The sequence below is a fragment of the Excalfactoria chinensis genome, chromosome 6 (genome assembly GCF_039878825.1).
Source record: "Excalfactoria chinensis isolate bCotChi1 chromosome 6, bCotChi1.hap2, whole genome shotgun sequence".
NCBI classification, from domain to species: domain Eukaryota; kingdom Metazoa; phylum Chordata; class Aves; order Galliformes; family Phasianidae; genus Excalfactoria; species Excalfactoria chinensis.
The window spans coordinates 3,129,080-3,143,035 of record NC_092830.1 but is presented as its reverse complement, the minus strand read 5'-3'; the positions used below and the strand labels follow the sequence as shown (position 1 = coordinate 3,143,035).

The window sequence follows — 13,956 nt, the reverse complement described above, 5'->3', positions numbered from 1 at the left end:
ATGACCACCAGGGAGCTGTGCTTGCTTCAGCTTCAGTAAGGCTTAAAGAAGTTACATGCGATTAATAATCAGTCCTCACACATGCTCATCTGGGCCTCTGGAAATTGCCAGATGTACTCGAGTGTCATTTGTTTAACTTAACATCACACTTAATTGTGAACGTGCTTGAAAACATCAAACTAGGGGGTCTCAATTTTCATGTTTTCCCTATCTTTCTGCTTTTTATACCTAGCCTGTTTCCAAAAACTACAGAAGATAGTATCTCAGATGAGTAGTGTCTCCTTCTATTCTGCACTCTGAGAAACTCTGAGGAGATGCGTGTAAATGCATCTTTGCAATTTGAGTCTTTACTTGCAGAGAATCAAAGAATTGCTGATTTTGGATTAAAAAACAAAGAAGAATGCAGCGTAGAGACCAGTCAGATTTTCCTTAATCAAAGAGGCATATTTATGTCTAAAATTTACTGTAGAAATTCATTGATTGAGGTCTCTTTTAAAACAAATAGTCTCTTGCTGAATTCTCTAAAGAGTACTTAATGAGGAGTCTTGTGACTTCACCATGTCACATCTGAAACAGAAATAAGACTCATATCTAAAAACCATTGACTTGTATTTACACTTTCAGTACAAATACCAGCAGTGCAGGAAACTCAGCTATCTCTAACACAAACCCCAAGAAGACATATCTGGCTTTTCAGTAAGCTGATAGATGATTGCTTACTGGTACAGGCTGGCTTGTTCCATTCATCAACTGAAGTTGAGCTTAGCTGGGAAAATTGATACATTTTCCACCTTTCCAGGTTTGCATAGAGCGTAATGTAAAACTTCAGTTTCTGTGCTTTCTGAGCTATAGTTGACAGATGAGAAGAACACACAGAGAGCCTTGAACCCACTTATTCCTCCACTGGAAGAAAGGCTGTATTATAATTTGATCTCAAAAGTAGTTTGGGATTCGGTACAAAGAACATGAAATGCTGCAACAATGCTGTCACATTATACACTGTCATTTTACATTACAAAAAATGTAATTGTGATCAGCTCTATTTCTAGTTGATGAGGAAAGAAAGGAAAATGACAATGCTAAACTCCCTGAAATTCAAGTCATGGAGTAAATGATCAAATGCAAAAGAAACAAGAGTTTCTGTTAGCAAGGCTCTTCCTGTGCCCGCTGTACTGCACAGAGGTGTTTTTACTTAAGTACTTGCATTTCTATTTTGTAGGTTATTTTCCTTATGGTGTGTATATAAATATGTATATACACACACACACACACACACTCTTAATAAAGACCAAGCAGAACCACCAGTCTTCCAATACAAATTTTAACAGTATGTAGAACACTGAACAGAAGTTATTTGAGAATATCAGATAATTTGTCTGTTACAAAACTCATATCTGTACTGAGATATCTCTATCCCGTACTCATATCTCGACTGTAATAACCAGCTATATGCTCACTGTATCCCTACATTAGCCTTCCAGCTGCTCAAACGTAAGGAGACTCGAACAGATCAGAATGACATTTGTTAAAAACTGAGAAACCAACCAACCCACTGGACAAAGAAAGAAATTAAGGAAAATAATGATTTGCATCAATTCCTTTAAACTCAAATCTAATAGATCTGCTCTGCTATGACATTACTGTTGTGAAGAATTTCCTGACTGACAAATTAATCACAGCCATTTTAAGGTAAGCAGCATCTGACTGAGGAATGTGTTGGACTCCATGTTCTACTTGGCGATCTTTGGTGTACTTTTGATGTTCAACTTCAAACCCTACCTAAGGGCATGCAATCCAGCAGAAGCCAAAAAGGTCAAATTACTCGACTTCCTTGTATGTATTCTCTCCATCATTTCCTAGTGTGCTGTGTTTGCTTCATCACAGAAGTAACGTGTTCAGTTTTTATACAATTACTTCTTTCTACTGTCTTGTCCTAGCCTTGATTTGGAATGCGATGCCTATTGAGAATATGCAGTCTGTTAACTCAGAACATATCATTCTCCCTGCTTCCTGAACAAGATCTCATTGCAAATGCACTATTTTCCATAATAATTCTTCTTCTTCTTTTAATTAATAGACAAAATAAAAACCTAAATGTTTCTCAAACAAATAACAGTGCTAATCATACGCTGAATGGCAATTTAGTAAATTCTTAGTATAGTCCAAGCAATACCAATCTGAGAGCATCACACAGCCATAAAAGTAACATGAAGCAAAGTTTTATAATATAGTTTCCATTTATGTACATTACTTCCAGTATTAGGAAACAAAATTCGCAGCTCAAGCTGTCTTCCTCTGATGCATTTAAATTACATGAGATTAAAAAGTATGTAGTTTATATTACTGTAATGCAATTACTGCAGATTATTACTTGCGCCCCCAAAATAGAATTTTAATTGAATTTGGGATTGGTTTAGAATGAAAATGGTGCAGCTGCCAGATTTTAGCCATCATTGTAGTCACTTAGACAACAGAGTCACCTTCTACTTCTCATTGTGTTACACTTAATTGAAAACAACACATTAACTAGAAAACTGATACACTAATAAAAGTGAAGGGAAATACATGTGAATGCCTTCGCATATAAAACAGTCTATATGTGTATACAAACAAACCCTGCAAAGATATCCCTGCATAGGATGTCTTTTCTGACACGTTGTCTTAATTACCTTTTTACTCAGGGGCTGAGTAACAAATAAAAACACTCAAATAACAATGAAATAATAATACAATATGACATCCATTCAGAAGCACTTCATTTTCTCCTTCCTATTGACCACTACTTACAAATCCTTGGAACCTATTTCTCCTTTTCTGTTGTGCTCATTGAAGTTCACATGCATGCACCCTGTAGTATCACATAAGCAGATAAAGGCAGGGTGGCTGCAGAGCTGAGAGAGGGGCTGGTATCTGTTGGAAGGAGCTATATTCGTTGCCCTAGAATCTGTTAATTGGTTCAGAAAGTACTATAGAGAAGCTCTGTAAATAGAGACTTCTCAGAGCCTGGCACTGCTCTTGTGACTTGCTCTACCTAACGGGCTCTGTTAAAATTTGTCTTGATGTTGCTGCTGCATATTGTAACATGCATACAGAGACAACCACGGTAAGCAGAGATATCAAAAGATCAGGAAAAAGCAGGAAATTGGTACTAGCTGCAAAGCGTAAGGATGCGTTACTTCATACCTAAATCCCTCCCTATCTCGACAGAAAGATAAATGGTCTTACATTTTGGAGCCAAGTGTGTTTAAAGGACTAGCTCCAGATCACTGAGAAAACAGGGAGGAAATTGGAAAATGGAAGCTACTATGTTGATATCCCTCTCTTTTTTTACCAGTAGTACCTGAAGTCAAACATGCTGAAATAAACTAGATAAACAGCTGAATAAAGAAAAAAACTAATTTCTACCTAACAAGGAACCCAAATAGCAATGAAGTCACATTACCCGAACTTTTCCAGCATGTTTTTCATTTACTTGCCTGCATTCTCCACAGTTCCCTCAGATATCCACTTTGGGATACTGTCCACGTATCTCCATAACTTTTCCACTCCATCCTCCTTCACTTTCTGCAGGTTGCAATGCTTTTCTGGTCTGCCTTTTCCATATATTTCTTCACCCTGCTCTTTAATATTAAATATAAGAATTAAGTACAAATCACGTTTTCCCTTTGAAATAAGTTATCTCATAGCTTCCACTAGAGGAGCAAAAGCACAGACAAGAACATATTACATTCATGTGAATTTCTAACATGCTAACTTATGAGGGTTTACAAGGAGCTGCTGAGTGCCCACAGGTTCCCAGCCCCTTGGGCCTCCAATGGCCACCAGATTCAGCAGAGCTCTGCTTGGGGTGGGAAGGAGCTGAAATCAGCCTGCCTGTGACTTGACTTTGCAGCTCCAAAGCACATAGGGCCTCCTCCAACCTCACCAGTAGCAACAACACCCACGGTAATGCATTGCTTACAACCATGTTTCCTCAAATGCAGTTATGCTGCTGGTACAGATGTGTTATTGCAGGAGTGGACATCACACTTCAGAGTTGGAACATGCTGCTGGGGACAGGACATGGCTCTTTTTCTCATGTGTATCCATCTGCTTTAGGGCTATGGAGCAATCCAGTCTCCAGCATCACATTTCTGGTGAAGTGTACTGCTGGCACACTCTGGTTAAATGTTTTGACAGGCCATTATGGCTTATCTGAAAGAAAGCCTTGCATCTAAATGACTAACTATATTCCATGTAAGCCCATTGCTCCTTTATACTGTAGATTACCAATCTCAGCAATACCAAGACATGAAACCGTAACTAAAGAGAAAAAAAAAAAAAACATTCCTTATGGCTTGTAAGGTGGAATAATACAAAAGATGGTAATAACACCAGAAGGATAGTGATAGATATCCAAAAGGTTATATATAGGAAAAACTCACCGATATGGACGCCTTCAGTCTGGCTGGGAAAACGCGGAGGCTGGTTATCCAATCTCCACAAAGGAGCAACCCCAAAGAGATGCTGCCTTAGTGGTGGTCAGCCCTTAAATGAAGTCTAGGAGTGGTGGAGTCAAGCTCTACCTCTTCTGGGAGCACAGCTGAGTTACCCTCACCTGTGCTCCCACAGCTGACCGACACTTGCCTCAGCTGATTAATGAGAGGTTCAGGCTGTGATTATAACAGTTTCCCATAGATGACTGTAGTATCTGATGACTCCTGCCCTTCATATTGTCTTTATTCCATCACGTCCAGTTGAAAATTAATTAGAAGGTAATAGTCAACTTCTTTCCTCTCTAAGAAATATTTCTGCATAAACATTACATAGCACAAGCTCCAAACTGCATTGCATGTACAGCTGAGTATTAGGCTGTTAGATCTAAGTCCTAGTCCCTTTTCTGTGTAAGTACAGATATATGTTTTTAACTTATTTGCATCTGTCTGAATTACTGAGTCCATAGAAAATGGACTGAGCTTTGTATGGCCAATTCCTTAGAAAATATGTTCCTAACTGTTTCTCTAGATACTGCAGTCTTCTGTTAGCTGTTACAGCTACAGAGCAAATATAAAAGATGTTCCCTAGCTATACAAAGACAGCCATGGCTTTTGCCACCACATGCTTCTGCTTTGATAACCAAAGCCAGATGAGGGTTCATCACGATCTTTGGTTGCAAGCAGACATCTAACTGCTCACTTCCACTTGTTGCTATTGATGCAAACCTTAGATGTGAAATCGATGCCAGCTTGTCTGCATCTTTTCACTTAAGCTTTCTTCTATTTCCTTTAAAACCGAGCTTCAATGGTATTTTCTTGGCTGTACTGTGCATCACAAATAATTCCCAAGTTAGTTCTTTTTCCATGAAAATCTTAGTAATACTGCTCAGGAAGCCAGTGTCCCAGTGAGATGCTTGGCACACACAGGGGATCTCTCAGCCTGTCTGGAAATGATGTACACAACACTGCAGTCCGTGGCAGGCAGTCTGGAGGGGTGTGCACACACATCGCCTGCACTAGGGCCATGCAAAAGAACATTGTCACAATCAGGGTTCTTCTGGCCCAGTACAACCACTGGTGGTCTGGGAAAAGCAGATGTTGAGACAAGATTAAAGAAAACTCTGGAGCCGAAAGCAGGGATAACTAATCTACAAATATACCAGCAAAATGTAGAACTGCATCCTTTGGAATCACTTACACTGGGTATGCTGCCTAGCTCAGCTCTCCTACAGTGGCTTATATTAACTGCAGCATTTCAAGCAGACATTTTTCAACTAGCTGCAGCAGAGCTAGCTGTCTGCATCACTCATGTTTGCCTCGCTCTCCTCCTTTGAAATCAGTATAATCATTGGTTCTTTAATATCTTACCTGCCAGTGCAGAAAAGTGGCAGATCTGTGAGAAAAGGAGCAGCACGCACACACCAGTGCTATAGGACTTCCTTATTCATGCTCACTAGGAAGAAGAACAGATCAGGTTCTTTTGGTTAATTATTCCATTAGTTGCATTTGTTTACATTTCAAATTGATATAAGGTGCACCTCATTCACTTCTATGTGGCTTTGTGCATTTTTTTGCCACAAATGTTCTCCCCCAACCCCTTTGCTAAATCTTTAGTTAGTGTGGTTCTGCTTTCAGGAGGAAAATGTAGAAGTAAGGCAAGAGTGAAAATGTAATTTCCACATCAAGTCTGGCTTCAGTCCTGCTTTCCTGATCAGTACAAGCTGCCAGGTTGGCCTGCAGCTCATATCTTAACATGCATTCAATGTTTGTTCCACTTCAATTCTGAAGTTCTGGACAAATCTTATTTTGGATATACAGCTTTCCAAGTTCAATTGAGTGCACTGTTTGCTGTTTTTTAAGTAATAAAAACCCATTCTACTGCCTTCCAGTTACACAAAACTAGAAGAAAATCTTGAGCATCTTAAATAAAACACAATAAAACACAATAAAATACGCATAGACTTCTCTTCCACAGGCATCTTCCACATGCACCTCAGCCCATGAAATTTAGAACGTATAAATACTCAGTGTTTAAGTCCCATCATCAGGACACAACTGAACAAATGTTTGCGTGTAAAAAAGCCTTTGTTCACTTCAGAAAGATTGCATGGTTAGAAAGTATTAATTCTATCAATTAATCAAGAAATGCTCTATCATTTTTATACGTCGTGATCTTTTTACCCCATCCTATTTCTGGGTAAAGAAACACATGGGGACGGGAGGGGGAAGAATTTTTTTTCCCCAAGATGTCCTATGGAGGATCATTTCCAGTACCAGGTGCTTTTTTTTCCATTGCACTGGGAGTAAAATCGGGTCCAAATTGGATTTTGCTCCCACGATGACTGATGGTGTATAAATATTCATGAGTTAACACCTGGCATTGGCTATTTTCTATAAGCTGTGTAGCTGTTATTGCAGTTGTAGCTGCGGACCATAACATCTCATTTGAATTCATGAGGCTTTTTATACATTTTAAAATATATATGAACTGATATTAAAGTCTAATCAAGAACAAGAACCCCATCTGCTATCTGCAACCGACTGATACCTGCATAGCATAACAGAGAGAAGCAGTACTGTACGTAGTGAAGATGGAAACTTGTTTGTTTATTAAAACTTCAAATTTGTTTTGATAGTTCCTTTTAATCCCTGTTGGTAAAAAATATGATCCAAAGTGGCTTCTTTCCAGTTCTCTGTAGAGATCTTTGAGTTTTAGCCCACTAAAAGTTTGGCAGAACATCTAGCTGCCAATTCTTTCTTAAAGAGGAAAACGATTTAAATTCCCTAACTATGGCCTATTTTATATGCAGCTCTGCTCACACATGAGACTCTCTCGCAGATGTATGCTCTCTTCTCTACATACAGTAAGACAAATTAATTTAGGGTTTTCAACAGTGTTTTGTGTCAGGAGAATTGCAGGGACAAATATGGTATTAATTGAAAAGTTCTATTACCTGTAGAGAAGTAAGAGGTCCATCTACACAATAGAAAATAACATGCCAGTGCCTAATCTTTTACTTCTCACTGAAACCTTTCAGTAGTGGCTAAATGTCGATGGAGACCAACCAGTTGACTGGTTGAGAATGAGCTTGCTAATGGTCTATGGAAAGATCCACGCAGATTCATCACAATGGACGAATAAGATGCTGAAGAGAATGAAAAGACAGGACTGAAGCCTGCAGTCTCACATAGGTAGCGTCAAGCATATCCTGTGTTTCTCAAACCGAAGGAAAAAGAAGCAAATGGAGGGAAATGGACTTGAAAGATTTCCCCTTTCTTTGCTCTTCTGAAGATAAGTTCTTGGGGAAGGAGAGAATGCAAGAGCAAAAAGCTGTTATAAGATTGCAGAGAAGTAATGAAATAACAGGGGTAACAAGGAGTTAGATGGCTTGAATGATGTCCACTATGCAGATTTCAAGATGAAGGATTACTATTAATCCTACCATTTCATGTCCAGATTAAAAGCAAAATGCACTCAACTAAAACCTTTCCCTGGTTCCTTTACTACCTGACAAAATTGCCCTTTTGTGACTGCCTCTATCATGCACTGTAATTGCAGATTTTCTGTCTCTGTATCACTGGAAAAAATGCAATCAGCTACTGCATTTCTCTTGGCAGATGCATTAAATGCTCCAGCAGTGCCCCACACTGACTTCTCCAAGTGCCTCTCTTGCAGCAGCTGGAGCAGCAGGAAGAATTTCCCACTCCAGAGGTTGCAAGAGGAAGCAACAGTAAACCTGACTTCTTACAGTGGCTGTCACTAACACAGAAGAAAAAATCCTGGTCTGTAAATAGAAATCTCCATGTTGTACAAATGGCACAACAGATGCAGTATGCTGATGGAAATGGTGTAGGCAGTGATGCTGCAAAAACTCTTCAGGCAAAAACATAGTTGTCATGTACTGAACAACATCTCTCACACACACACTGTCATGGGAACAATTGTAGGAACGACTGGTGGGGCCCTAAGGTAAACTCCTGATCTTTCTCAAGTATTCCTTGGAATTTTCATTTCCAGATGGAGAAACAATAGAGATGAGTTCATCATGTCATCTTTGGGATGACATCTCCCACGATGTGACACCCCCTGTCACTGAAATACAGTGCCAAGCATTGGGTACGAGCCTAGTACATGAGGTGGAAATGGAAACCACAGCCTTCTGCTGCAGAGATGCAAGCCAAAAGTTGAGTCATCTCAAGGCCATCATATAAATCCTTATACGCTGTTTTCTACATTAAAAAATGAATAAGCTGCTATAAAAAAAAAACTGTGCTGCCGAGATCCAGTCATTCATTCAGGTGTCAGGAAGAGAGTGAAGAGAATAAATACAGAAGTACATGTTCAGGTTGAGTTTGATGAAGAACAGCATGCTCCTCATGCATTCCTGGAAGACTGCAACAAAACCTTAATTAAAATTCTATATTACAAACAAGAGAAAAATGCAGGAAAACCAACAAAAGCCACTGATACCTGAAAGGCAAATCAAGGCCTTGCCTTGGCAAGCAGGTTGGCAAAGGGACGACTGGCTAAGAATTTACTCCCAGTTAAGCTGTGCTAGACATGCTGTATTATCTGATTTTACCTCATCTTCTGGCTCAAGATATGCTTCATTTGTTAGGCTCTGTCTTTCAATCCCCAAATACAATGGCCAAGTGATTGCCTGTGATTTGATGCTTTTCAGTGCCCACCACAATAAGACTGCACAACTGCTTCAAAGAGATAATACATACTTTATGAACAGGAAAGAAAGGCCAAAGCCCCCAGGGAAAGCATTTTATATTATGAATAAAAAGCTGCTACAGCAACTTTTTTGCAATACTTTTAAAGTGCCTTAGATTTTCTAGAAATAACAAAGTATCGCACGTTGAGACAAGAAATTAGCAGATGCATCTAATCCACTTAAAATATTCAGGTGTCATTCCGAACTGCATTAGTCTACTGTAATTCAAAACGCTAAATGTTTCATCAAATACTATCAGATGTGAGAATTTCAGTTATAAGCTGAGTCTATGAAGGTTAAGTAATTTCACAGTGGGCTTCTATAACAGTCTATAATCTCCTTATCTCCTAAGAAGGAGCCTTCACACTTGCTTGACTTCCCCGGGCCAGCCTGTGCGTCTGGGATGATTTCAGATTCATTCCACATTATATTATACCTCACCATAATTAAAGTGGAGTTCTGTCGCTGCTACAAGCACCAAGAAGAAAAAAACAACTACAGGAAAATGAACTGGACAGTTCTCTTTCTTTTTCCCTACAATTTAAAGTGTCTGTACATGTATGAAAACACCTAGATGAGGTGAATCGGTTTCTTCTATTGTTTATTCCAGGTGAGAAGGTGTAATTGGCAGCACCTGGAGATGACTGCCTGTTCACAAAGTCAGCAACTTAGAATTGTTCTGCAGAACAAAAGAAGGACATGAAGGAAGGAGATGCCCAGTAAAAGAGATACAGGCCCTGAAATAATCTATGATAGTAAAACCTATAGTAGTAAAATTCCAAGAAACCAAGGATAAGCACAGAGAGAAACAAGTCTGTGAAAGAGGAAAAACATCATTTCCAAAACGATCATTTGTATATAAAGCAGATGAGTATGCATACATATACACACACATCTGTGTGTACACAAGCGTGTGAATATACTTAGCCTTTATCTCCTACAGACTGCATCCCAAATTCTATATCAGAATTATCTTCAGCTCTGTTTTAGAACAATATATACCCTATCTCCTGACTGGGGGGTAGAATATGAGGAGCTGCTATATAACTTAAAATTGAGTGGAGCTACGATGTAAATCAAAGGATATTTATTTCAGGCTTCCCTATCACTTGTAGGACCACGTGATAAGTGAAAGAAAAGGAAAACGGTAAAATTAGAATGATATTCATTGAGCATATACTGAAATCTCCCAATATGTAACAGGGGATCTCTCGACTAAGAGATAAATGTCAGGTTTGCTGCTTTTTCATCATTTGCCAGCAGATCAGAGGGACAGAAATTAGCAACTGAAGCCTAGGATTCACAAAGTGAACCTTATACCAAGTGCTGCAATGGTCTGCCTCAGTCAAGAGACTAAAGCCAAGACAAGAGCTATGAAGACAGCCCTGACCAGGCAGAGCTGATGGACAGACTGACCCTTAACATCAGTCTGGGTTTCTTTCCTTGTTAATTCTGAGGATACTCAATATGAAATTACACACTGTGCATAGTAACTGCTCCCTATAATGGATAGAGAATATCACTTAAAGAATGCTTTATGCCAAAAATAAAACATGAAAATAAAGTCCCCTCTGCTGTCAGACATTTAGATGGTGTAACACAGAAGATATAGATGGACAAAAACTGAGACTGCAACAAAGGCAGCAAGTCCTCCCTTCAGACTTCATGTTAAAGGTTTTGCATGTGCTGAGACAGCTAATGACAAATAACTAAAATCTTAATTTAAGTAGAAACCCATAGTCATTCTTACTGAAATACCCTCTTCCCCCTTGTTGTATTCTTCTCTGCAGGCCCAAGAGATGCCAGGCAAACACCTACTAGATGTGTAACAACACACAGAGTTTAGTTAAGGTAAAGATAACTGGAACATAAAGCATGCAGTTAATGTCTCAGATTGCGGGAAGCTTTCAGGACAGGAAGATGAGCATCTGACAGCACAAAGAGTTATGATAACGAGACAGAGCAGTACAATACTGTTAGAATAGCAACCAATCTCCTGCACAAGTGATAAGATGTGAATTACAAAATTAAATGGACTGAGGAAACCACCACAAAATGAAGATGAAACGATTTTGCATCCCTGCTTATTCTGCAGCACTATTCCTTCAGAAGTTTTGTGCCAACAGGAGAACAACCACAAACGTTTTATACAAATGACTGCAGTGATACGGACCACAGTGAGAAGAGGTCAGCTAACCTGCTGACAAAACAACAATCGCATAAGGAAAACCATTAAAATGATTCAATTTAACTTAAAACCTGTATCTCCAGGGGACATGGTCTCAAAGGCATGATGGGAGATGTTACCATCAATATCTTACAGAGGATAGAAATATGATGTCCTCGACCATAAAGAGGTAGGGATCATACTTGTCAAATAAAGAACACGTTAAACCCCCTGAGAATAGGAAATTGAAACCGCTATTCTCAGAGAGCACTGAAAAGTGAAACAGAAACCTGCAGCGCATCTGCAACTGGAGGTGTATCTCCCACCTTTGTAAGAGACACACACAAGGCAATATTCCTGGTCAGAAATTTCTGAAACAGATTTTAATTAAAAAAATAACAACAACTTCATTCTTCAATTTTCAAAGCCTTAGCATGCAGTTATGGAATCACAGGATTTGGGTTGGAAAAGACCTTCTAAATCATCAAGCCTGACCATCAAATTGCACCAGCTCATGGCAAATGCCAGACATGAACAAAATTCAACTGCCTTTAAGTTGAAAGCAAACCTATTGATTTCAAAGCAAGGATAAATTTCACTGAAGAATTACATAAAACATGTACATAACGAAAAAGTAAAATTCCTTACTGTTTAATTATTCTTGTTCCTAACCTATTACCAATAATTTGTACACATGCAGAGAGAAATAAATAATAGTAATAAATAAATAGCAATAAACACACACGAGGAACCCTCAACAACACTAATCCTAAACCCTACATGTTTTGGCATCTTCACAGAGTACACTTGGACAGTGAGCTTGAGGATTTATTTACAACTGCATGGATTCAATCTAACCTTACCTAAAAGTAGTTAAAAATTCATAATAGAACAAAAAAGGTGTGTCTCAAGGATGTTCTGACAGCTGAAGAGAACCGAACAGCATCAATAACATCAGAACTTCTAAAAATCCCATCTGTTTTCTGAGGTTTTATTGCAACGCACCTGTATTCTTGATAATCTTTCATAGTTTCCATCTTCTACTAACAACATTGCATTTTCATGGCTGGAAAGCAAATCACCTCTCGGAAGAAGCACACATCCCTCGCTGATGATACCCAAAGTCATGCTCTGCTGCACACAGAGGCTGTGAGATTTTATTGAAAAGATCTACACCTCACACTTCCCTACACAATCCTTTAACTGAAAATCTAGTATAAGGCAAAAATAAAATATCAAAGTTAATCCTGCAAGGGTGAGCTTCTAGGTATTTTTCTACTGTTTTTCTTACGAAGCGCTGAAGTTACAGAAACATGAATTTCACTTTAAAAGATGCTACTGAGATTTCCACTTCAAAGACGTAGTACAATCTTTGTAGTTCATATATTTGCCCAGTCAAATTGTACTTGATAAAGCTCAGCTTGCATCTCTACTGAGGAGACAGAATGGACACAAAGTGAAGTAAAGAGCATTCAGCCTAAAATGTAGAGACTGAAGAGTGAGATGAAAGGAGGAGGGAGGATGAGGATTTTGCTCAGTTAAAACATACTCACCCAATCTGATCTGTGTTGTAGTTGATGTAAAGTTTCCTTTGCTGTAAATGGGCTTTGCAGTGAGCTCAGTAAACATGTAGAGAGTAGGCTTAAAATCCTTAGTGTCTTAGGATTTGTTCTCCCCACCATATAACTGGGAAAACAACTTGAAAATTAATTTACTTTGGGAAGAGAGAAAAGAAACAAAAGGAGAGTGGAAAGAGTGAGGAAGAAAGAATGACTACTATAGAAAAGAAAAAAAGGATTTAAGCCCTTTAACTGGATTTGCAGGGAAATGCACCTCACTTACCATTGTAGAAACTGCATTCGAGCCTGAATAGCTTAAAGAATTCTGAGGGCCTCAATAAATCACTGTAGATTCAAAATTACCTATTCCAAGTGGGCATCACCCACTTTTCCTTCTATTCCTTTGTTTTCTCCAGCAGTTGTTTTCCTTACTCTTTCTTCTATTGCTTTCTGATTATATGTTTATTCCTACACTCAGTGTATATCAAAGAACTCACTCAACCTTCAGGAATGACAGATCAAATAATGTTAAAGAACATCTCAGTCCACAATGGGAGCGATCTCCCATGACCCAGATGACAGTGACATTAAACAAGAACAATGTCCAGCGACTGTGAACTGTGTGATGACAGATATTTTCCTCGTGAATCAGAAAGAAACAAAACAACCCAAAATTCTAATGTCTGGAAAGAAAAAAGAGTAAATGATTGACAAGGAGAAAGATCACATTTGCAAGATCATTCTATGGTCTACTGTACTTGCAGTGAGATGAACAGAAATCTTGCTCTTGGTTTTACCTTAATCTGCTCAGCGCGTTCATCTTTCTGCTCAGCCTAACACTAGATGTGAAGCCAAGCCATACCAGTTATCTCGCACAACAGATGCTGAGATCAGATTGTCAACAGCATACCAAGACTTGGATTGTGAACACTGTCACCCCAGCGTGGTCCTGGATTTACATATCTTAGACATCCACCCAAATTCACGCACAAGATTCTCAGCTTAGGATGATTTAGAATCTGTTTTCATGAAGA

General features: G+C 38.9%; 1 protein-coding gene across 1 annotated transcript in view; it reads right to left on the bottom strand.

The window, feature by feature from the left end:
• The window catches only part of LOC140253690 (mannose-binding protein-like), a 175,890-nt gene that overhangs the window by 27,506 nt on the left and 134,428 nt on the right, over positions 1-13,956 (bottom strand). Inside the window, 2 exon segments of the mRNA XM_072339431.1 lie at positions 3,477-3,620; positions 5,844-5,928. The gene's annotated coding sequence lies outside the window, so the exon portion shown is untranslated.